This window comes from Marmota monax, unplaced genomic scaffold, assembly GCF_021218885.2.
Source record: "Marmota monax isolate L192 unplaced genomic scaffold, Marmota_monax_Labrador192_F-V1.1 WCK01_AAM20220418_F8-fsc01737, whole genome shotgun sequence".
Classification (NCBI taxonomy): Eukaryota; Metazoa; Chordata; class Mammalia; order Rodentia; family Sciuridae; genus Marmota; species Marmota monax.
Window position 1 is genome coordinate 11,157 of NW_026693281.1, and position 18,575 is coordinate 29,731.

Here is an 18,575-nt window from a genome sequence, read left to right on the forward strand (position 1 = left end):
GTCTCCCCTTTTTATAGTTTTGGTGATGGAATGTAGGTGGGAAGGACCTAGGGGTGGGACACAGGTGGGCCAAAGAAGTAATCTGGTCAGGAAGGACTTCTGAGTCAGCACCTTTTTGCTGGGGGCTGTTCATTAACATTTCTTTGAGGTGGACTTTGGCCTAGGGCCTTTTCGGACTTCATTAACATTCCTTGAGTTGTCCTGCATTTCCCGGAATCATTGCCAGCATGGCCTCCTCCATTTTAGATTTCACTCGATATTAGACCCGGATTTATCTAACTACACTGACTACCTAACTTTAAATCTGGCTTCAGGGGGAGAGGGGGGAGGGGGATGGGGAGAGGGTGTTGATATTTATGAGCTCAACGGGGGATGAGGAGGAGCAGGGGGGAGTGGGCTCTTACTTCTTTATTGGCTGAGAGTTCACGCCACTTTGGGGATTTGGAGGTGTGCCATTGTGCCATTAAAAGTTCACGCTATTCAGTGTCATGGACCTGAGCTCCTGGAAGAGAAATGCTCCAGGCACCATCTTTTTTTTTGAAGAGAGAGAGAGAGAGAGAGAGAGAGAGAGAGAGAGAGAGAGAGAGAGAGAGAGAAAGAATTCTTTTATTTTTATTTATTTATTTATTTTTAGTTTTCAGCGGACACAACATCTTGTTTGTAGGTGGTGCTGAGGGTGGAACCTGGGCCGCACGCATGCCAGGTGAGTGCTCTACCACTTGAGCCACATTCCCAGCCCCTCCAGGCACCATCTTTACCAACAATCCAAGCTTTTAAAATATGAATAAAGCAGAATAAAATTAGGTGACATTAAAAAGAATCTCTTCTAAATGAGGTAGTGTAGTTTATGTGTCCCAATAAAGGTCCTCAATTCATTTTGTTTTCATATGTAAGACCTTTTAATTAAAATGGCCCTGACCCATAGAAACATTCCAAACATTTCAGTAAGCACCTTTCTCTGGTGTGGCAGGAAAATAAAAGTGGGACTAACTTGAATTCAAACGACATGAAAGATCAATCTCTCTCTTTCTTTCCTTTTTGTTTTTTGTGGTACTGGGAATTAAACCCAGGGCCTCATGCTTAGAAGGCAAGCACTCTACCAGCTGAGCTATATCCCCAGTCCCATATTTTGGGAGGCAAAACCAGGGATTGAAGTCATGGGCGCTCTACCACTGAGCCACATCCCTCCCTTATTTTTTATTTTTACTTAGAGAAAGGTTTTCACTGAGTTGCTTAGCTTCTCACCATTGCTGAGACTGACTTCAAATTCAGGATCCTCCTATCTCAGCCTCTGAAGCAGCTGAGATTACAGGCATGCACCACCATGCATGGCCAACTTCCATCTCAAAAACTAAAGTACACAGCAAATTAGGTCACAGGCTGTCAACAAATAGGTACACTATGAAAAAAACTATTTTTTAGTTGTTGATAGACCTTTATTTTATTTACTTATATGTAGTGCTGAGAATTAAGCCAAGTGCCAGACAAGTTAGCTACTGTTAGACCAGGACACAAGAAAAGACCACCGACTCCAATTAAAATCAAATTAAAGCAAGCTTATTATTTCGACCGGCTGGGCTGCCTCTCCCTCCCAAAATGGCGGGAACAAGACACCACCCCAGCTTTCCTGAAGCCCAGCTTTATAGCCCAGAAAGTTACACAAAGGGGGGTTACAGATAACAGAACTCTGACAAGCATCACACTAATGGTAGTTTACATTTTTTTGCTGGCCCCAACATCAGAATTTATGAGGACCATTAGAGCCTCAGAGAGGGTCGTTGTCTGGCCAGGGAAGGCCAATATTTATGAGGTGTCACTAAGTTTCAGAGAGGGCTGCTATCTGGTCAGAGAGCCAGGCATGGGTGAGTTCAAGGCACAGGCAGGCATTTCAAGCAGGTTCAGAATTTGCAGTAATTTATAGTAAAGCTGAAATTATCTTTTCATGGTTTTGTGGCGAGATGCCCAATTTTAAGAAAAGATCAGGTTGGGTCTATCACTACCACTGAGCTCCAGCCCCAGCCCCCTGGTACATATTTTTTTTTTATGGTGGATACTAGAGATCGAATTTAGGAACACTGGACTACTGAGACTCAGTCTCAGGGTTATTTTTTACTTCATTTAGAGATGAGGTTTCACTGAGTCATTTAGCACCTCACTTTTGCTAAGGCTGTTTTGAAATTTGATCCTTTTGCCTCAGCCTCTCCAGCAACTGGGATTACAGGCCTGCACCAACACACCCAGCCTTTGGTATATTTTCAATACCTATTATAAATAGATTTTAACCAGTAGCCTTAAGTCTTTTCTAATATATGTTTGGATTGAATCCATAACCCAGAAATCAGTGAAACAGAGAATCTAGTTTTATCTCCAAAACTGTTTCTTCTATTAGAGTGTCTGAGTTAAGATTACCCATTGAAGAATTTACTGTATATTGTGGTTTCATCCTGACCTCCCATATGTACCTCGTTCTGAGTTTTAGAACAGTCTGAAAAAAGGTGCCCACAGATACCAAATATCTTGGAGTACTTTAAAAACACCAGTATCTGAGTCTTGCCTTCTAGGGACCAGTTTTAATTTTAAGTGTGTAGTTTCTAAAGGCATTAGTTGAATAATCTGCAGCTGGAAGGCATTTTCTGATAATACCTTTTATCTAAAAGGCACTTAATTTGTTTCCTTTTATTAGATACTGTGAATGAAGATACAATAAAAATAGAAGTGCAGCAATATCTTCAGCAAAAGGATTTCAATTGCATTACATATATACCCATATTTTTAAAATTTATTTTGAATTTAAATTACATGCAAGTTCAATCTATCTCTTTCTCTCTTTTATTTTATTTATTTGCTTATTTGTGGTACTGAGGATTGAACCCAGGGATTAACCCATGGGCATTTTACCAATGTGCTACTGTAAGGGTAAAAGAAATTGAAGTTAAAGCGTAAAAGTTAAAGGGTAAAAGACCGGGTGTTGTAAAGTTTCTAAGCTGCAAGGTCTGAGTTAAAATGTAAAGGATTAGGTATTGTTAGGTTTCTATGCTACCTGCAAAACCTGAAATTTCTGTAGCTGTTAAGACAATGCTTGGAACTGCCCAGTAAATATTTCCCCTGACTATTTGGATTGTTTAATAAGGGCTCTGTGTGGTCGCACATAGGCATTGCAGGGCCTGGACCAATCAGTTTAAATGTAACCCCCTCCTTAGGAATGACCTATCACTCCAGCCTGACCTGTTCCCGCCAATGAATGAACCAATCATGTTTAGGAGTTGTTGTTCAATTTTCCCGCGCCTAATGATGATTTGTTCTGATGTATACAAAGCCCTCCACCCTCCCCAAAAAGTGTACTTAAGCAGTGCTCAGCCCCTGCTCGGGGCTCTGGGCTGCTTTCCCTTCTTGAGTGGGCACGGAGCCCCAGCATGCTGGTTCAATAAATCCCCCTTGTGCCAATTGCATGAGTGGTCACTTGGTGGTCTCTTTCTCTGACGTTTCGCGGGACCCTTACACTACATACCCAGTCTCCACCACTTTTATTTGTTTATTTATTATTGAGACAGGGTTTACTGATATGCTTAGGACTTTGCCAAGTTTTTGAGTCTGGTCTCTAACTTGAGATCCTCCTGTCTCACCCTTCTAAGCCACAGAGAGTACAGGCATGTACAACCTTGTAGTAGTACCCCAAATTATTACTAGTGTATTATGTAGCATTTTTATTTTGGGCTTTTAAAGAACCTTAACACTTTTATCAAAAATATATTTATTAAATGTATGCTGTTGCCAACATTTTTTACATGTTTTTGTACCCTGAATCCTTATGTTTATTTTTTATTTTTTTAATTTTTGGTTTGGTGCTGAGTATTGAACCCAAAAGTGCTTTCCACTGATACACATCCACTGTCTTTTTTATGTTATATTTTGAGACAGGCTCTCACTAAGTTTCTTGGAGCCTTGTTAAGTGAATGAGGCTGTCTTCAAACTACCAATTCTCCTGCCTCATTTTCCTGAACTTCTAGGATTCCAGGCATGTTTCACCACTCATGACAATTTTACATTATTATAATAGCCATTACAACAGCACTGTACAGGCTGCAGGAAATTCATTTGATTTATGAATTAAATCCCTGAGGCAAGTTTATGTGAAGTAGCCAGTGTAAAAGTGTTGTGTAAAGATTCCTTGGGAATAAACAGGGATTTTTTTTCTAACCTCTTTTGTGAATGACTGTTGGAAACCATAGTCCATAAAAGTCCTAGAAAAAAGAATGCAAATTTATTTGTTTGCAGTTTACAGATATTTGCACATGCCCAGTCACCTTTGCATCTAAAACTTTAAACTTCAGAACATAGTAACTCGAACAAAATTTGTTAAAGTTGAAACAGTGCACAAACAAAAATTTTTAGGAGCAATTGGTAGTTGTGGAGTTATTACTGTGGTCAGCAGAGTTGGGCCAGGGCTCTGGAAGGTCTCACTCAGGGTATTGGTGATTTACTTTATTCTACATTATTACACCCACAATACAATACTCCCAGCAATAGTAATTGAGAAAATATGCTGATAATGTCTTGAGCTAAACTGGCACCTTTGATATTTGCCTACTTCCCTGCACTGATCCCAGCTGAGTAATTAACATGCAACCAGAATGTGAATAGGGTATTTCCTGGGCCTATTGTTTTGGGGTCAGCTGCTCCATTAGTGTGTGGGGGGGTCTGAAACCAGGCTGGTGCAAGTATTTTTGTATATGTTCCTTTGCTCTGGCTGAGGTCTATCATTTTAAATGACAAAAGATTTAGAGTAATGTGCTTGGACTTATTTTTCATACACTTCACAGTTTACATCAAGAAGAAATGCCGCAGTCTGTCTGGGCACAAAGCCTTGTAGGTTCAAACAGCAACACTTTATTTCAACTCTCACCAGCACTGCACACGTGCTTTTTGGCCAACACCACTCACATGGCCCTTCCAGCAACCCCCCACACTGGAAATCCCTCCTCCAGCACTTCCCCAATCAATGGGCACTCTCCGGGAATCCCCAGGAGAACTCCAAAGTAGAGCAAGAACTTCAAAGTAGCGGGCGCCCAAGGCAGCAAGAGCCACCCCATTGCCTGACAGTAAAGGTCAAATATACAATGCAATCAATCCAGCATCATAGCAATTCGATATAGCTTAACTCAAATCATCATCTCAATGGTTCCCTGGCATAACCTTTCAAACATTCCCTGTCACCTTTCAAACATTCCCTCTGGCAAATGCCAGGCATCATTCTGACTGGCTGTGGCTCTCAACAAAGAAACAACAGCTAGAATTTATCTCAACACCCCTTTACATACAAAATATAGGTTGTCATTGAATATGTTGGAAGTTTAATCAAGGTTTATTCATTAGAGAACAGGCTGATCTAGAGAGAATGTAAAGTACCACAAAGTCCTATGTTTTCAAAACAAAAAGAAATGTGAGATATATAGACATGCAGAATATTTTTTTAAATTTTTCTTTGTTTATTTTATTTCATTTTTAAATAGAAAGCAAATAGAGGAAAAAGGAGACCAAGGTGGGAAATATAATTACTGGCAGGACTATGAAACATTAAAAAATAGAATCTAGATTTCAGAAAAGAAAGATTTGACATATTGTATTTGGAGATGTGGATGGCATGAGTGTCCATGATAAGAATGTTGTAAGCTTCTGAAAGAAAATTGATATGGTGAAAGAAGCTTATGTAACCCAGATCCTTACTTAAGCCATTTTCTGCCCCCCAAATAAGCCATGCTAGGTAAACCACTGCTTGACTCTACTGCTGAATACTGAATAAAGAAAAGATTGCCAACGAAAGGTTTGCTTCATACCTTCCACCTTTGTCATGTTTGTGTCATTTATGCTATTGTTAATCAATCCAAAATTATACAAACAGTAATGACATTTCAGCCCCTTTGAAATTTGTCAGTGAATTCCTGACCACTTTGATGGAGGCTCACAGCAGGCCTATCAGGTGCCCTGGAGAAGACTTGGACCTGAATGGCAGCATTAGAACCTTATTTTCCTCCTTCTGAAATTAATCAATATTTTGAGATGACTTTCTGGCTGGAGGCAGAAAACAGGAATCATTTCAGAAGAATTGAGTCAGCTCAGAAATGTGTCAAACCTAGCTGGGCACTCGGCTCAGTAGTTGACTGGTCACAAATATCTGCAGTGGCCTCATGATTGGCAGCCTTGCACAAAGAAAGATCAACCTTGGTGCTTTCCCAGTTTCCAGGTAAGTCACATGGATCCCAGGCATTGGGCACTCATCTGCCTTCCTAAAAAACCTGCAAAGCCACTATCCAGTTGTTCATTCTTAATAGTTGCTGAACACTCTGTGCTTTTCAAGGCGAATAAATAAATAAATAACAGCATCATGACTGCTCACCCCAGCCTGCTTGTTTTTATGCAAACAGAGTTGATCTGTTTCAAAACGAGCTAAGTGGGGCTGGGATCCTGGCTCAGTGGTAGAGCACTTACCTAGCATGTGTGAGGTCCTGGTTTCAATCCTCAGCATCATATTAGATAAATAAGTAAATGTATTGTGTTCATCCACAACTAAAAATTATTTTTAAAAAAGAGGCTAAGTGTTCTGTCTTGCTCCCCAAGTGGTGCAAAAAGTCACATAATCATTAAGAGAGACTCAAGGAAGACGCAGGCATGGGGAGCCAGCAGGAAGAAGTCCACAGCTGAGGAGGGTCTGACTCCTGGTGCTCAGGAATTTCTAGAGGGAAGAAAACGAACCCAGCGCCTCTCTGTGAACCGTGCCCCGGGCGGCGGCGGCTGGGTCCCCTGTCAGCCGAACTGGACGGGTTTATAGAGGGTTTCTCGAGGTCCCCAGTCCTGCGAAGGCAGTGTCCCCCTCTTGGTCTTTCTTCTTCTTTTAGTTCACTTGGGTCTAGGGTGGGCACCAGGCGAGCAAGTTGCCTCCAGAGTCGGAGCTCGCCCACACCAGGGCGGGAGGACAGGCCCGAGGGCAGCAGAGCCTGGCAGCAGGGGAAGCTAGAGCTCCCAGTCCCCTCTGTGGAGATGGCAGGAGGCCTGTATTGACTGCAGGCTGTGCTCTGGGCTCCATGCACCAGGCCTCGTCCCTGGATCGCTGGGCTCTGCAGGTTCCAGGGCTTGGTGGTGTCTCTGGCACTCTGTTCTAGGGCTCTTACTTGTCGCTCTCCATCACTGTGAAGGGACCAGCGTTGGAGCCCGCTTTCCTGAGGCTGTGGGTGCCGCCTGCTGTGTGCCCTGGAGACCAGGCTGCCCAGATTTTGGAAAGGACCAGAGTTCAGCATCTGCTCCATGACCCTGAAAGTGCCTCATTGGGGAAACCGACTCCAGTATGGAGCTCCTGGTCCAAAAGGGATCTCAGGGGACATTTGAGTTGGGGCATGGCTTGCAGAATGTGGGTCTTGGGAGGAGTTGGCAGACCTTAGCCAGACGACAGCAAAGAAGCCCCCCAGTTTACTCTCTGGGCTGGTTGCCAGGCACTGTCAGGTAGGGCCACCTGGGGCCACCTGTGGGAGATCAAAAGAATGAAAACAACACCTCCAGTCCCGGGATGGCAGAGTCTAACAGAGGGGCATTTTCTAAAAGATGAAGAGATGGAAAATGATCAAAACTAGTATATTTTAAAGTTGAAATGAAAGCTTGCAAAATTTTGGGACCATATTTTTGTGTACTTTGTGCCTAAAGAAATATTAGGTCATTGACTCCCTTCTACTTTTTTAGTTTTTGTTTTTATTTTATTTTAGCAAGGAATCAGTTTTGCCAGCATTTTCCTCAGGAGCTGAGCATTACCCACAGCAGGGAAGACAAACTTACAATTCTCAGGTTGATTTTGACTTCAAGTCTGGGATCTAGCACTTCTAAATGTAGAGGAAAATCATTTCTTGCTGTATTTTCCATGTGTGATTCCTTCCCTTATCCTCAAGGACCCAGTGATATTTGTTTATTGGTTTCATAAGCATCTATTTAAATGTAGTTTTTGTATGAAATACTCCCAGTTGCCACAGGGTGTAGTTTTTCAGAGAAAGCTACTAGTGGCTTCACTTTCCAAGAATGTAAGTCATTTCCTTTCTTTGATTTCAGGGAGTTGATATTACACAGCATCTGAACTTTGTGGGGACAATTTTCCATAGTACATCTGTCATTAAAAAGGCTTTTGGGTTTCCTTCCTAAGAGCAGTGCATAAATTTAAGCCAAGCAATGTTAAAGGTTAAGAAGTTTTTCAGCATCTAGAGTATTATAAGACTACTGTAGAAATAAATTTTAACAACCAAGACCTACTAAAAGCCACCTCCAGATGGTACCCAGACAAGCTTATCATTCATGCAAATGATCATTGGTCAGTTGCTTTGTAGCTGCAACTTCAGAAAGCATATGTACTGAAGCCATACTAATATTATTTTAATCATCTAGAATACATATGCAACTAAATCTGTTACAGACTCATCATTCTGCTGCTGTTAACAAACAAAATGTGATTATGCAACTCAATATTATATATGTGATATATTTTTTTTTCATTCACTAGAAATAGATGCTTCATTCTATGACTTAAGGCTTGTGTTGTATGCTCTCTCAAAGCAATTATCTGCATCTTAGTCACCATGGATGAATTTAAAAAAAGAAAAAAAAAGTACCTCATCCTTGGGAGTAGTTTAAAAAAAGAAAAAAAAAGTACCTCATCCTTGGGAGTAGAGTTACAGGAATGCACCATTAGGTGAGTTTGTATACTCAACTTTAAGAATGTTACCAAATAGCCATGTACATGGTCATGCACTTCAATACCAGTGATACAGGATTCTGATGCTTGAGGATCAAAAGTTTGAGATTAGCCTTGACAACTGAGAAAAGCCCTGTCATAAAACAAAGAAGAAAAAGATCTTGGAGTATAACTCAGTGATAGAGGAGTTATGAGTTCAATTCTTCATATTGCTAACTAAGTTAGAAATATGAAACAAAAATATGATTAAAATTAATACTATTAATATTTTATTATATAGACTTCTCTCTAGCTGTAAATTCATCATAATTTTGCACAGGCATTGAAACCAATGTTCTAACAGAAAGCAGAGAAAGCACAGAAATTTTACAGGATGAATTATATTTTCAAATTAAATCAAGTTTTGAACTGTAACAAATTGTATAGATAAAATGAGAATCAACAGACTCCTGATTAAAATAATATTTCCTCATTATGTATCAAAACAAGTCCAATGTTTAAATATTAGGAAATAGGACACCATTTAAGATGGGGTGATTTTAACAGCTCTCTTTCTGTTTGACATCCCAATTCTGCCTTTGTATGAACTGAAAAGAACCGGTATGGTGATGTGTTTCTGTAATTTCAGTGACTCAGGAGATTTAGGCAGGGAGATTTCACATTCAAGGACAGCTTCAGCAACTGAGTAAATACTAAAGCAAACAGGGCTGTGGATGTGGCTCAAGTGGTAGTGAGCTCGCCTGGCATGCGTGCAGCCCAGGTTCGATCCTCAGCACCACATACAAAGATGTTGTGTCAGCCAAAAACTAACTAACTAACTAAATAAATAAATATTAAAAAAAATACTAAAGCAAGCAAACAAACAAACTAAGCCAGGACTGTGTTGGGCAAGGTGCACACAACCATAATCCCAGAAGGATGGGAAAATGAGGCAAGAAGATGGTAAATTCAAAGTCACCCTCAGCCAAAGTGAGACCCTAGACAACTCAGTGAGACTCTGTCTCTAAGTATAATACAAAATAGGGCTGGGGATGTGGCCCAGGGTTAAGTGCCCCTGGCTTCAATCCCTGGTACAAAAAATAAAATAAAATAAAATAAAATGGGGCTGGAGGTGTGACTTTTTGCTAAAATGCCCCTGGGTAAGATCTCTGGTACAAAAGAAACAAAAATTCTCCTCTTTTGAATAAGTGTCTGCTGCGCCCCTCCCCTGACTCAGGCAATGGCAAGGCCCTACTGAGGTGGATGGTGCAAGGTGTCCATCCTCTGGAGGAGCACAGTATGTTTCTGGGAATGGGCTGATTTGTTTTTGTATTCCTTTAATAAGTATAGTTGCGATTTCTCATATGACCATTAAGTATGAAGGAAAAAAAAACATGACTTTCCCAATTAATGCAACTACTTCTAAAGAATAGATCTGTTTGCTCTAAATGCAATGATTCAGCTGTGGAGCGTAAATTGTTAATGTCTAATGAAAAACTCCCTGTATTCCTGTCAAGGAAGTTTTTGAAAAATTAAATTAATATCTAGAGAAGAAAAAATTAATCTTAAGAAGACAGATTAGTGCTTAGTACTGGGCAACTTGTTCTTGTTCCTGTGCACAATGGTTTGTGCTCTTACTCTTGTTTGATTAAAATTAATAACAAGTCAACCACTTGCCGTAACCATGGCACCGGTTCCAGTCAGTAAGTCAAGAAAGAATAGTCAGGGTATAGGCCCATAGTTTGAGACATTTCTAACTATTATTAAAAGTTAACTAAGCAGAAACAGCTCAAAGCAAAACGCGAACTGAAAGTACAAATGCTTGCTTATGCATAAGCCAAGATACATTCTTCTATTCTAATTGTAGCTACGTAATATTTTGTTTCTTTGAATAATGATTCCTCTTTTGTAACTACAAAGTACTGTGAGCCTGCCAAAATGAAAAATATATATGATCAACTTCACAAGTAAAGATTGGGATCAACACCTTCACTTTGGTGTCTGTGTTGTTTTTCCACCCCTCTTTCGCCGACTCCTCACCATCCGTTCATCTCCTGAGACCCCCTGTTGGAGCTGGTCTCCAACAAGTGTCACTATCTAACATCCAAGAGAATATGAAAATATTGATAACTCATGTAACCTAGAGGAGGTGAGTTTTGGCTTTGAGATAAGGTTAAGTTGAACCTCAATTCCAGTAAAGTTACTTAGCAAATATTCTTGTGAGACTTAGCAAATATTCTTTCACACTGAATACCTATGTGAACCTCATCTATTATAAAAGGTACAATAATCATAAATGCCAACATGTAACAATTCTTCAGCTTCATTTATATACAGAAAGTAGATGATATGTTTTTACTCCTACTCTAGAAAAATGTAGAATGTGTTTCCAAAACTTTGAATATGGTCTCTTATTATTTTTTATGAATTATATAATGCTGTTTGCTATGAAAGAGTATTAGTCAGGTATCTGGTCAAGAAACATTTGAATGTTTTTGTTTTTGCTTTCAGAACACTGTTACCTCCATGAGAACAAGCCCACAATACTTTTTAAATCATGACTTATTTTGGGAAAAAATATCAGGGTGTTTTATTGACAGCCAGATTACACTCTAAAGTTCAGTGTATTTACCAACCATCAGCTAATCATATGCAGCAAAGATTCCAGGTGAACTGAGCCTAAATTGATGACCATCCAAAATATGAGCTAATAAGTTTTAGAATGAGTTAATTAGTGACAGATAATTAGTTAATTTATTCACTATAGGCTGGATGCCAGGTTTCAATCACATGATGTGCAGAGGTTGTATGAAAAACGGCAGTCATCTTATAGACAGTGATTTATTTTTTCTTCATTAAAATTTTGTTGATTCTCTTAATAAACTGTATTGAACTATAGAAAAATATTTATAGACATATATGCCTTTAATTGTGAAAATATTCTCCCACTACCTTATAAATTTGGTTGAATATTAGCACAATTATAAAAGCCAAATATCTCAATCCTGCCTCTAGGGTCAAGGTAAAATTGCAAATAAGTTTCCCTTTAATGTATTTATATTATAGAGTCTGGGCTGCTGAAATATCTGAAGACCTGGCACCATCCACCTCCTGTGACACCAATTCTTTATGTTTACCATGTGGGATCTGAAATGGGAATGAATCTGTTCTTAGAATCTAGTGAGAAATAATGCCCACATTTGTACAGTTCTGGGTTGGAGCTGTCAGCTGTCTCAATGTGCACTGTCTCTCCTGTTCTTTGGCCCTGTTGAGAATATGTCCAGGAAGTGTTTTCCATCACCTAGGACATAAAAATGAGTGGTTCAGGCCTTTCATCTTGCTGATGTCAATGAATCCATAGCTCTCAATGTGAAATTTGGACACAGTAAACTGAGATATGCCTGAGACTTCAGGTAAATAGTGAATATTAAGATGGTTTTCCAAAAGTGCATGTATGTATTACTAAATTCATAGTGTCAGTCCGTGATAATATATTGAATATAGAGTTTTTAGTTACAATTTGTTTAAGCTCTTATTTTCTTCTTCTCCTTCTCCTCCTTTTCCTCCTCCTCCTCTTCCTCCTCCTCCTCCTTTTTTTTTCATTTAAGGACAGGGTCTTACTGAGTTTCTTAGTGCCTTACTTTTTGCTGAAGGTAACATTGAACTCACAGTTCTCCTGCAACCACCTCCTGAGCCACTTGGATTACAGATGTATGACACTGTGCCTAACTTTTGTTTTTCATTTTTAATTTGAATAGAAAAACTTTAAAATTATACTTGTGAGTCTCTTTTTAGGGGTGAGAGATATGGGGACCTTGATGCCTAAGGAAATTGCTAATGAGTTTAAACCTCAAGCTGCTTTTCATAAAATCAGTTAACAGAAAAGTGAAATAAAAATTTAAACTGTGATATCATTTCCATAAATAAAAATATATACATATTTATTCACAAATTGCTTTAACCTTATATACAGTGATAAGTGTCAATGCACTTCTGTCTGCGTTAGGTCCTACTATTGGAAGGAAATTCTCCCTCAAAGTAAGTCAACCCAAGGCATTTAATGCAATTCACAGCCACTCAAAATAATAATAATAAGAAGAAGGGTAGGGGGATTCTAGAATTGTGATGCACACCTGTAATATAAGTTACTTGAAAAAGCATCAAAGGAAAAATTTATACTCTCTCTCTCTCTCTCTCTCTCTCTCTCTCTATATATATATATATATATATATATATATATATATATATATATATATATATACAAGTAGTGAGGGTACACAAGTCTAAGACACAGTCCTTTTTTTCTTGAATTTTTATTTGTTGCTGTAGATGGATATAATATCATTATTAGTTTGTTTCTTTGTTGTTTTTTTAATGTGCTGCTGAGTGTTCAACCCAGTACCTCACACATAATAGAAAAGCACTGTACCAGAAGATTCTGACCCTTTATTTCTTTAATATTGAGGGCCTGCTATACTCTCATGTTTTTAATTGTTGGACTCAGAAGTTTTAGGTGTGCTTCTTTTCACATTTTGACACCATTTTCAGCAGATCCAAGATCTTAAATTAGATAGTCCTTAATACAAAGTTTCTCATTTTGACTTCTTAGTTAAAGATTAGTTTCCAAGTATAGGTAGATGCAAACTATTATTGAATTAAATAGTTTTTATTTGAGTTTCTTTACAAAAGTCTTTTTTTTTTCTTTTCTTAGGTCACTATGTTCTCAGGTTAGAATATTAACAGGAGATGCTTTCAGTTCATGGGAAATATATATTTTTTTAAAATAACAAAAAAGAATTCGTTGAATGAATACTAATGATTTTAATGGAGGAAAAAATGATTTGTTGAGGGACCAATGACTGGAGCCAGTCACCGCGCCTTCCCCAGGGGCTGCGAGGGCGGATGGGAAGTAGGCGGGGGCTCCGGGTCCCCACCCCGGGCTGTGAGTGCCCACGCGGAGCCCCGAGGAGCTGAGCGCCCCCAAGAGGGCTGTTTCTGGGTGCGAGCACCGCTGCCCGAGTGTGCGGAAAAGGGGAGTTGCTTCCTGGAGGCGCCGTGGAGCTGGGGAGTTGGGGTTTGGGGTGGGGAGGGCGGGAAGCGCGGGGGAGAAGGGGAGTCGCGGGAGAGAAAGGAGGCCTCCAGCGCCTCGGGAGACCTCCGGAGACGAGTCCCGGAGCGCGAGGCGGGGGGAGGCTGCAGCCCCCGGTGCAGGCCAGAGGTGAGCGCCGAGGCGGGGGGCGGGGGGGCGCAGGCGCGGCCCCCACTGGAGAAGCGAGCGCCTGCCGCCCAGACTGGTGCGGGGTTGGAGACAGCCTAGGCTCCAGCTCTCCCCAGGGCAGCCAGGGGAGGCAGGACTCGGGAAGTGCTGGGGGTGTGTGAAGGTGAAGCGGAGTGTCAGAGGCAACCACCGGCTGAGCCTCTAGGAGGAGAAGGAGGAGGAGGGGAGCCCCGCCCCGCAGGCGGCCGCCCTTGTCCGCGCCAGGGGCAGGGACAAGGGGCGTCGCACTACAGGGCCTGACAGGAAGGAGCTGCAGCGGGCAGGGCGGCGGAGGCTCTGGCAGAGCAGGCCAGTCCGTGGATGGGAGCCAGGCCAGCAGCGGTGGGGGCGGGAGCCTGGGGCGGGGAGCCAGAGCCGGGGAGTCAGAGCCAGGGCCTCAGAGGCGCCAATCTCGCTCCCCCATGACTTAACTTTCTGGGTGGACATGTGTGCCAGAGGTGCGCTGGGGCCAGCCGGGGCAGGAGGAGTCCACCCATATTTCAGCTCAAAATTGTATTCATGGAGTTCTTGATGTCTAAAAAATTTTGCTTTATGAAAAGAACCAACTACTCTCAACTTTTATTCATTGTAATTAAATTATTCCTTTGTACATGGAATAAAAAAAGAAATTATTAAATTTATTTGAAGACATCCGAATAACATTTGGTTATGCAGTCTGCCTATTTTAATATGACTTGCAAAATTGAAAACTGCAGAGGAATTCAAAGTCAATAGAAAAATCTCTAAACTTTTTTAAGGACATTCATCTCAAAATGTGGTTTAAAATTAGGCACTTCACCATCTGACACAGGAAGAGAAAGATAAGAAACCAAATAAAATACTAGCAAAGTCTGACAGAAACTCTCTTTCCAAAATTAGACTTATTAATCTTCACATGAGAGACTCCATTTTCTACAGAGGGCTTATTTTTTAATATACAAGACCCCCTCTCCTCCCCACTAAACTTAGAAAATTACACTGGTTTCTTGGGGCTTCTGCCCAAGTTTCTTCCTTATGAACCACTGACATTTCTGCAAACCTCCTCTAAATATTGTGAGAGATAGAAGTGGCTTTTTATTTGGAAAAGTAGTTGTGATTTAGGATTATCAGTGAAACCCCTTGGGGCTTTATTGAATCATGTCAACAGCTGTCAGTAATAATATGTACTTTGCTGGCCACAACATAATGTATTGATATGTATAAAACAATGTTATAAACTGGAAAAAAATATTTTTTTATAATTTATATGCAGTCTTATGAATAATACAGAGATCTTTGTGAGCATTATGGTGCTGTAGATAATAAATTTACCCTGTTCTCTGGCCTGCCAAGAGAGTTGTAAAGCAGAATATATTGGTTCACCTTTGTGATAATAAGCAATTTTAGTATGTCAGTAGGTTCTAGCTACATTTACTTCTGAGGTCTTAAAGAATAGTGTGCTCTAAATGGTTCTTGGAGTGTTTATACTGGCTCTGACTCTCCTGGGTAATGTTTCAGTGAGTGATAGGATCAGATAACAAGTGGCACTATTTCTCAAGTATTGATATTGTGATATCTCCTGTAGTTTTATTGGCTGGAGTAGCTGATTTTTTCTTAACTGGATCTGTAGTTGTTTGTATGTATTTTTAATATGATTTTTTAAAAGTGGTTTATAGACTTGTGTACATTTTCTAAGTGATATCACCCTTCTTTCTCAGTTATTTTTGCATGGATCAGGAATCAATAAGTCCTTACTGTTCTTGTTTTATCTTCTTGACAAAATACAGACACCCTTATAGGAAATGTTTCTCTTGAAACTGAAATAGCGATCAATTCATCACCTCTTCATGTTTTCCAAATGGTAACAAGACATCTGCATTGGTAGCAAATCATAATTGATTATATAAATTTAATTTAGAGTAACATGTTTACATAAACTTTGTGAGAATAGCCAAGCTTTCTGTGTTTATTAATTTCTCCTACAATAACAGTAAGGGTGGTGATTTTTGCATAGGAAGAAAAACTCTGATATTCAATCATTCTTTTGGCTGATAACATACAACTGAATTTTTAACATGTTGTAATTTCCTCACAGGATAACAAAGAAGAAATAAATTTATAAGCAGCACTTTATTGAAGGTAATAGCTTTTCTACAAGGGGTGAAACATTTCATTTTGTTCTTATTTTCTTAAAACGGCATAGACTAATTCTGAGAAAGTATTTAAGCACTTTATTTATTTATATACATTTTTGGATGTTGATGGGTCTTTATTTTGTTTATTTTGTTTATATGCAGTGCTTAGATGAAACCCTGTGCCTCAAACATGCTAAGCAAGCGTTCTACCATTGAGTCACAATCCCAGCTCCAGGCACAAACACGGGTCTTTCAGCTCTTTCTTGATGTGTAGAATTTCTCACCCATGCCTCTGCTGTCTTGATCTAAGTATCCATACATTTACTTCACACTGATACAGTGATTTGATGCACATACACAATACCATTTACTGCAACAAAACAGCATGGTTTATAACTTAAATCCATTTTAAGCATTCAAGCTAATTAGAGTCATAAAGCTATAAGAATAGGGCCTTTTAATCCACTGGTATATTAACCTATTTAAGATGGTTGGGCTTTTTATACAAAAAATCCTGAAGTAGTCTGTTTCACTAGTATTAATGCAGATACCATTAGGAGCAGCACACTAGCTGAGCTGAATAAAGATGGCCAATTTAAAAGAAAATCAGAATTTATATAATACAGGACCTTTTAGATCACATCAGGTTGACTCCTTTGGAAAGCAAATGTGTAAGCCATGCAGCTCACAAGACATGACATGGATCATCCACATTCCACATGGCTTGTGAGGCCTCTGTTTGGCAGCAGAAGACCCTCAACACTGGCTCCCACAAAAGAGGATCCTGCAGTCCAATATTGGGATTAGAAAATTGTAGTAAACTATGGTGAAAGCAATTTTGAAGACAGATGCCTTCTGTTTGTTTCCAGAAAAAAGACAGTAAGGAAAATATGAGTGAAAAAGTCCTTTTCCATGAACTCCTATTTGTTTTGCTTTATGAGCATACCCTATAGAAGAAAATAGAATTCTGACTGTGAGGGGAAATCTGGACCTTCAGTGATTGTTATAGAAGAATAGGAAATGTTGACACCAAGGGTATGCTATCAAATACTTAGCATAGGACTGCCTACTTCTTTGAGAGAGGCTTTGTGGTAAATAGAAAATGCTGGTAAAATCTTTTCTTTTGGTTTCATGAAGCCTAGAGTTTTATTTGATGTTTGAGATCCATTGTGCTTTGAAATATAATCTTCTTAGCATCCCTGCCATAGGTTTATATGAAAGGTGATTTAGCGTACTGTGGTGGGCTAACATCCATTGCTTCTTTTCATGGGAAACATTTTGTACTAAAAAAAATAAATAAATACTCTTTAATAGGGAATTTTATTCATCATTGAGTGGAGGCTTTCTTAAAATGCTTTTATTCAAACACACCTTTTTTTAGAGAGAGAGAGAGGAGAGAGAGAGAGAGATTTTAATATTTATTTTTTTAGTTTTTGGCGGACACAACATCTTTATTTGCACGTGGTGCTGAGGATCGAACCCAGCGCCATGCGCATGCCAGGCGAGCATGCTACTGCTTGAGCCACATCCCCAGCCCTCTTAAACACACCTTTTATTTAAAATATAGAAATGACTGGCTTACAAAGCCAGTTATGTAAAAAAACTTTCAGACACTTTAAAATAAAGTAAACAGATCACTCATATTATATTTTCTACAAAAATATTTCATTTACCATTATATTTAGAAAAATATAAAAGAATCAAATTATTTCACATACATAGAAAAGTTAACCTTAGATAAAACATATATACATTTATACATAGTGTTCTAGAGTGCACATGCACATACATATTCTAAAATATATATAAGATTTCATCTACTTGGAGAAAAATTCCAGGAAGTATCTAGTATTGATATTATTTAATAAACTTTCATGAATAAGTAATTACAAAATCGTGTCTAAACTTGTGAGAAATAGTTTCATATGTTATCTATATCCCAAGAAAATAAGTTTTCAGAGATTTATCAGAGGATAAATAATCTGTCATTCCTCACAGTCTTATCATGCATTCACTACTTTTCTTATTTTTAGCATGGATTCTCTAGTACATTAAGACTTCTTTCTTCATTTGTATATTTAGTTTTCCACTTCTACCTATTTTGTTTTACTTTCTTAATCACTCTTTGTATTCTGTCTTTCTCTATCTCACTCAAAGAATAAATTTAAATGAGACAATATATTATTTTTTAATAAATGAATATATTTTAGTTGATTCAAAAGTATTTGCTTTTTTTCATAATATGTTACACTTATTCTTGAGTATTACAAACTCCACAATGGAATATATAAAACATTTCAACATATATAAACATGCTTTTTTATTTTTGTATTTAAATATTTTATTTCCTCTGAATTTGCTCACAATCTTTTATAACATAATTTTTAGATTTTATTCTAATTTGTTATAAAATACAGTAGAATGCATTGTAATTCATATTACCCAAATAGAGTACAATTTTTCATATATCTTGTACACAACAGTGTCACACCATTCATGT

General features: G+C 39.0%; 1 non-coding gene across 1 annotated transcript; it reads right to left on the minus strand.

Moving 5' to 3' along the window:
- Nucleotides 1-1,045: 1,045 nt before the first annotated feature.
- On the minus strand, nucleotides 1,046-1,119 carry Trnar-ucu (transfer RNA arginine (anticodon UCU)). Its single transcript has one exon. It is a non-coding gene; the product is annotated as a tRNA-Arg (tRNA).
- Between the last annotated feature and the right edge of the window lie 17,456 nt (nucleotides 1,120-18,575).